Source organism: Nothobranchius furzeri, unplaced genomic scaffold (genome assembly GCF_043380555.1).
Source record: "Nothobranchius furzeri strain GRZ-AD unplaced genomic scaffold, NfurGRZ-RIMD1 Scf050, whole genome shotgun sequence".
In the NCBI taxonomy this organism is placed as follows: Eukaryota; Metazoa; Chordata; class Actinopteri; order Cyprinodontiformes; family Nothobranchiidae; genus Nothobranchius; species Nothobranchius furzeri.
In genome coordinates, this window is record NW_027223067.1 from 182541 (window position 1) to 190040 (window position 7500).

Here is a 7500-nt window from a genome sequence, read left to right on the forward strand (position 1 = left end):
TGGTGGGGTGGAGGAGCTGCAGCCAGCCTCGAACAGCTGATGGCAGGGTGCAGGAGCAGCAGCCAGCCTCCAGCAGCTGATGGCGGGGCGCAGGAGCTGCAGGCAGCCTCCAGCAGCTGATGGCGGGGTGCAGGAGCAGCAGCCAGCCTCCAGCTGGTGATGGCGGGGTGAAGGAGCTGCAGCCAGCCACCAGCAGCTGATGGCGGGGTGAAGGAGCTGCAGCCAGCCACCAGCAGCTGATGGCGGGGTGGAGGAGCTGCAGCCAGCGTCCAGCAGCTGATGGTTGGGTGGTGGAGGAGCAGCAGCCAGCCTCCAGCAGCTGATGGCGGGGTGCAGGAGCAGCAGCCAGCGTCCAGCAGCTGATGGTTGGGTGGAGGAGCAGCAGCCAGCCTCCAGCAGCTGCTGGCGGGGTGCAGGAGCAGCAGCCAGCCTCCAGCAGCTGATGGCGGGGTGCAGGAGCTGCAGGCAGCCTCCAGCAGCTGATGGCGGTGTGCAGGAGCTGCAGCCAGCCTCCAGCAGCTGATGGCGGGGTGCAGGGGCTGCAGGCAGCCTCCAGCAGCTGATGGCGGGGTGCAGGAGCTGCAACCAGCCTCCAGCTGGTGATGGCGGGGTGGAGGAGCAGCAGCCAGCCTCCAGCAGCCAGCCTCCAGCTGCTGATGGCGGGGTGGAGGAACAGAAGCCTCCAGCAGCTGATGGCAGGGTGCAGGAGCAGCAGCCAGCCTCCAGCTGGTGATGGCGGGGTGGAGGAGCTGAAACCTGGGTCGGACCTGGTCTGCAGCAGGGCCCATTACCACTCAGAAGCTGATGGCAGTGTGTGTTTAGGTCCCTGCGGGGTGGATGAGCTGAAACCTGGGTCAGACTTGGTGTGCAGCAGGGCTCAGCACCCTCCAGAAGCCGATGACAGTGTGTCTTTAACTCCCTGCCTGGTGGGAGAGCTGAAAGCTGGGTCGGACCTGGTCTTTAGCAGAGCTCAGCAGCCTCCAGAAGCTGATGGCAGTGTGTGTTTCATCCCCTGCGGGGTGGGAGAGCTGAAACGTGGGTCGGACCTGGTCTGCAGCAGGGCCCATCACCATCCAGAAGCTGACGGCGGTGTGTGTTTAAGTCCCTGCGGGGTGGGAGAGCCATAACCTGGGTCGGACCTGGTCTGCAGCAGAGCTCAGCAGCCTCCAGAACCTGATGGCAGTGTGTCTTTAATCCACTGCGGGGTGCAGGAGCTGAAACCTGGGTCGGACCTGGTCTGCAGCAGGGCTCAGCAGCCAGCAGAAGGTGACGGCAGTGTGTGTTTAGTTCCCTGCGGGGTGCAGGAGCTGAAACCTGGGTCGGACCTGGTCTGCAGCAGAGCTCAGCAGCCAGCAGAAGGTGATGGCAGTGTGTGTTTAAGTCCCTGCCTGGTGGGAGAGCTGAAACCTGGGTCGGACCTGGTCTATAGAAGAGCTCAGCAGCCTCCAGAAGCTGATGGCAGTGTGTGTGTTTTGGTCCCTGCGGGGTGCAGGAGCAGGAACCCGGGTCGGACCTGGTCTATAGCGGAGCTCAGCAGCCTCCAGCAGCTGATGGCAGTGTGTGTTTAATTCCCTGCCTGGTGGGAGAGCTGTAACCCGGGTCGGACTTGGTCTGCAGCAGGGCCCATCACCATCCAGAAGCTGATGGCAGTGTGTCTTTAATTCCCTGCGGGGTGGAGGAGCAGAAACCTGGGTCGGACCTGGTCTATAGCAGAGCTCAGCAGCCTCCAGAAGCTGATGGCAGTGTGTGTTCAAGTCCCTGCGGGGTGGGAGAGCTGAAACCTGGGTCGGACCTGGTCTATAGAAGAGCTCAGCAGCCTCCAGCAGCTGATGGCAGTGTGTGTTTAAGTCCCTGCGGGGTGGGAGAGCTATATCCCGGGTCGGACCTGGTCTATAGCAGAGCTCAGCAGCCTCCAGCAGCTGATGGCAGTGTGTGTTTAAGTCCCTGCGGGGTGGGAGAGCTGAAACCTCGGTCGGACCTGGTCTATGGCAGAGCTCAGCAGCCTCCAGAAGCTGATGGCAGCGTGCCTCTAAGTCCCTGCCTGGTGGGAGAGCTGAAACCTGGGTCGGACATGGTCTGCAGCAGGGCTCGGCAGCCTCCAGCAGCTGATGGCAGTGTGTGTTTAAGTCCCTGCCTGGTGTGAGAGCTGAAACCTGGGTCGGACCTGGTCTATAGAAGAGCTCAGCAGCCTCCAGCAGCTGATGGCAGTGTGTCTTTAAGTCACTGCCTGGTGGGAGAGCTGAAACCTGGGTCGGACCTGGTCTATAGTAGAGCTCAGCAGCCTCCAGCAGCTGATTGCAGTGTGTGTTTAAGTCCCTGCCTGGTGGGAGAGCTGATATCCGGGTCGGACCTGGTCCACAGCAGGGCCCATCACCCTCCAGAAGCTGGTGGCAGTGTGTGTTTAAGTCCCTGCGGGGTGCAGGAGCAGAAACCTGGGTGGGACCTGGTCTGCAGCAGAGCTCGGCAGCCTCCAGCAGCTGATGGCAGTGAGTGTTTAAGTCCCTGCGGGGTGGGAGAGCTATATCCCGGGTCAGACCTGGTCTAAAGCAGGGCCCATCACCCTCCAGAAGCTGGTGGCAGTGTGTGTTTAAGTCCCTGCGGGGTGGAGGAGCAGAAACCTGGGTCGGACCCGGTCTACAGCAGAGCTCAGCAGCCCCCAGAAGCTGATGGCAGTGTGTGTGTGTGTGTGTGTGTTTAAGTCTCTGCCTGGTTGGAGAGCCGATACCTGGGTCGGACCTGGTCTGCAGCAGGGCTCAGCAGCCTCCAGAAGCTGATGGCAGTGTGTCTTTCATTCCCTGCGGGGTGCAGGAGCAGAAACCTGGGTCGGACCTGGTCTATAGCGGAGCTCAGCAGCCTCCAGCAGCTGATGGCAGTGTGTGTGTTAAAGACCCTGCGGGGTGGGAGAGCTGAAACCTGGGTCGGACCTGGTCTGCAGCAGGGCTCAGCAGCCCCCAGAAGCTGATGGCTGTGTGTGTTTAAGTCCCTGCGGGGTGGGAGAGCTGAAACCTGGGTCGGACCTGGCCCGCAGCAGGGCCCATCACCCTCCAGAAGCTGATGGCGGTGTGGGTTTAAGTCCCTGCGGGGTTGAGGAGCTGAAACCTGGGTCGGACCTGGTCTGCAGCAGGGCCCATCACCATCCAGAAGCTGATGGCTGTGTGTGTTTAAGTCCCAGGGGGGTGGGAGAGCCATAACCTGGGTCGGACCTGGTCTGCAGCAGGGCTCAGCAGCCTCCAGTTGCAGATGGCAGTGTGTGTTTAGTTCCCTGCGGGGTGCAGGAGCTGAAACCTGGGTCGGACCTGGTCTATAGCAGAGCTCAGCAGCCTCCAGAAGCTGATGGCAGTGTGTCTTCAATTCCCTGCGGGGTGCAGGAGCTGATACCTGGGTCGGACCTGGTCTGCAGCAGGGCCCATCACCATCCAGACGCTGATGGCAGTGTGTGTTTAAGTCCTAGTGGGCTGCAGGAGCTGAAACCTGGGTCGGACCTGCTCTATAGTAGAGCTCAGCAGCCTCCAGAAGCTGATGGCAGTGTGTCTTTAAGTCCCTGCGGGGTGGGATAGCTGAAACCTGGGTCGGACCTGGTCTGCAGCAGGGCCCATCACCATCCAGACGCTGATGGCAGTGTGTGTTTAAGTCCTAGTGGGCTGCAGGAGCTGAAACCTGGGTCGGACCTGCTCTATAGTAGAGCTCAGCAGCCTCCAGAAGCTGATGGCAGTGTGTCTTTAAGTCCCTGCGGGGTGGGATAGCTGAAACCTGGGTCGGACCTGGTCTGCAGCAGGGCCCATCACCCTCCAGAAGCTGTTGGCAGTGTGTCTTCCATTCCTAGTGGGGCAGGGGAGCAAAGACCTGGGCAGAGGAGCGCCTGTCTGCATCCGATCCGGCCCCTCAGCAGCCCGCCGTGAGCCTTAGAGAACCCCCCCCCCCCCCAGCGGGCTCCAGGAACCGGGCCCTGCGTCGGACCCAGCTCAGTAAGGCCCTCCCTCGGGCCCTGCAGCAGGTGGCCCCGTCTATGCAGTCGAAAACCCCGCGAAAATCGGTGTAGAAACGCCCGAGAGGCGTGGTGCGGTTCCCCCGGCCGGTACCGGGTCCGGACCGGTCCGGAAGTCCACCCAGAACACTGCCTGGGGCTTCTGGGCGGCTCCCCAGGCGCAGGCAGTCGAAAACCGCGTGAAAATCGGTTCAGAATTGACAAAACGGCGACCTCGTCGCTCCAAAAACTAAGTCCAAACTAAGCCTTTCGCTTATCGCTTAACGCTTAAGGCGGTCGGCCTTATGGCCAGTAAATGAAAAGTGCCTGCGCCCCTGGAGGTTTTGGAAGGTGCGAGCGATGACCATGCTCGGGTTAGTAGGTGAGGCCATCGGAAAACCAGCGTGAGTTGGCGGGTTTGGGTGGCAATCTATTCCAGGCAGAGTCGACTATCTCTGGGCATCAATTTTGGGATTTTTCCGGCTCTGGTTCTGGGAGAAACGCAGGGGCAAAGTGCACGAGCCGCGGCCGATTTTGGTGGCCTGTCCCTGGGCACAAAGTCTGAGGAGTGTGGGCCTGGTTCTCCGAAAAATACCAGTCTGCTGGAGCTCACTCCCATGGCTCCAGGGGGCACGGCACACCCCCCGGTAGCCGACCAAAGTGCTCTACTCGGGCCAGACTCGGACCCACGACCCGGGGTGAGAACCACAACTACTGGTCATCCTTTTGACCTCCAGGGGGCGCGGCAGAGCCTCCCCAGTCCGACGCAAGTGCCCCACTTGGGCCATACTCAGACCCACGGCCCGGGGCGAGAACCACAACTACTGGTCATCCTTTAGACCTCCAGGGGGCCCGGCACAGCCTCCCTAGACCGACACAAGTGCTCCACTTGGGCTGTACTCTGACCCAAGTCCCGGTGCGAGAACCACAACTACTGGTCATCCTTTAGACCTCCAGGGGGCCCGGCACAGCCTCCCTAGGCCGACACAAGTGCTCCACTTGGGCTATACTCTGACCCAAGTCCCGGGGCGAGAACCACAACTACTGGTCATCCTTTTGACCTCATGGTCATCCTTTAGATCTCCAGGGGGCCCGGCACAGCCTCCCTAGGCCGACACAAGTGCTCCACTTGGGCTATACTCTGACCCAAGTCCCGGGGCGAGAACCACAACTACTGGTCATCCTTTAGACCTCCAGGGGGCACGGCACACCCCCCGGTAGCCGACCAAAGTGCTCTACTCGGGCCAGACTCGGACCCACGACCCGGGGTGAGAACCACAACTACTGGTCATCCTTTAGACCTCCAGGGGGCCCGGCACAGCCTCCCTAGTCCGACACAAGTGCTCCACTTGGGCTATACTCTGACCCAAGTCCCGGGGCGAGAACCACAACTACTGGTCATCCTTTAGACCTCCAGGGGGACCGGCACAGCCTCCCTAGACCGACACAAGTGCACCACTTGGGCCATACTCTGACCCAAGTCCCGGGGCGAGAACCACAACTACTGGTCATCCTTTTGACCTCATGGTCATCCTTTAGACCTCAAGGGGGCACGGCAGAGCCTCCCTAGTCCGACACAAGTGTCCCACTTGGGCTATACTATGACCCAAGTCCCGGGGCGAGAACCACAACTACTGGTCATCCTTTAGACCTCAAGGGGGCACGGCAGAGCCTCCCTAGTCCGACACAAGTGTCCCACTTGGGCCATACTCAGACCCACGGCCCGGGGCGAGAACCACAACTACTGGTCATCCTTTAGACCTCCAGGGGGCCCGGCACAGCCTCCCTAGTCCGACGCAAGTGCTCCACTTGGGCTGTACTCTGACCCAAGTCCCGGGGCGAGAACCACAACTAATGGTCATCCTTTAGACCTCCAGGGGGCACGGCACAGCCTCCCTAGTCCGACACAAGTGCTCCACTTGGGCTATACTCTGACCCAAGTCCCGGGGCGAGAACCACAACTACTGGTCATCCTTTAGACCTCCAGGGGGCACGGCAGAGCCTCCCTAGTCCGACACAAGTGTCCCACTTGGGCTATTCTCTGACCCAAGTCCCGGGGCGAGAACCACAACTACTGGTCATCCTTTAGACCTCCAGGGGGCACGACACAGCCTCCCTAGTCCGACCCAAGTGCTCCACTTGGGCTATACTATGACCCAAGTCCCGGGGCGAGAACCACAACTACTGGTCATCCTTTAGACCTCCAGGGGGCACGGCACAGCCTCCCTAGTCCGACACAAGTGCTCCACTTGGGCTATACTCTGACCCAAGTCCCGGGGCGAGAACCACAACTACTGGTCATCCTTTAGACCTCCAGGGGGCACGGCACAGCCTCCCTAGTCCGACACAAGTGCTCCACTTGGGCTATACTCTGACCCAAGTCCCGGGGCGAGAACCACAACTACTGGTCATCCTTTTGACCTCATGGTCATCCTTTAGACCTCCAGGGGGCCCGGCACAGCCTCCCTAGGCCGACACAAGTGCTCCACTTGGGCTATACTCTGACCCAAGTCCCGGGGCGAGAACCACAACTACTGGTCATCCTTTAGACCTCCAGGGGGCACGGCACAGCCTCCCTAGTCCGACACAAGTGCTCCACTTGGGCTATACTCTGACCCAAGTCCCGGGGCGAGAACCACAACTACTGGTCATCCTTTTGACCTCATGGTCATCCTTTAGACCTCCAGGGGGCCCGGCACAGCCTCCCTAGGCCGACACAAGTGCTCCACTTGGGCTATACTCTGACCCAAGTCCCGGGGCGAGAACCACAACTACTGGTCATCCTTTTGACCTCATGGTCATCCTTTAGACCTCCAGGGGGCCCGGCACAGCCTCCCTAGTCCGACACAAGTGCTCCACTTGGGCTATACTCTGACCCAAGTCCCGGGGCGAGAACCACAACTACTGGTCATCCTTTTGACCTCATGGTCATCCTTTAGACCTCCATGGGGCACGGCAGAGCCTCCCTAGGCCGACACAAGTGCTCCACTTGGGCTATACTCTGACCCAAGTCCCGGGGCGAGAACCACAACTACTGGTCATCCTTTAGACCTCCAGGGGGCACGGCACAGCCTCCCTAGTCCGACACAAGTGCTCCACTTCGGCTGTACTCTGACCCAAGTCCCGGGGCGAGAACCACAACTAATGGTCATCCTTTAGACCTCCATGGCAACAGGGGGATGTCAGACCCCAGCTCATCCCAGGTTGATGCCTCAATAGTAGCTTAGGGTCACGGCAGTCCCACCGTGATCCACCCTCTTGTCCTCTCTCCACAGGATGACCAGAGTGTCGTGTTTATTTTCAAAGTGTCCTCGTAGGATGACCATGAGTGCAGGAAAATTTTCAAAGTCCCTCTGTCGGATGACCATGAGTGCAGAAAAAATTTCAAAGTCCCCCCTTGGGATTACCAGACGTTCGAGATTTCGGCTGAAAAATTTTCAAAGTGCTGCCGAGAGCCTGCGCTAGTTGCTTAAGGCTTGAGGAGATCCGCCTTATGGTAAGTAAACGAAAAGTGCCTGCGCCCCTGGAGGTTTTGG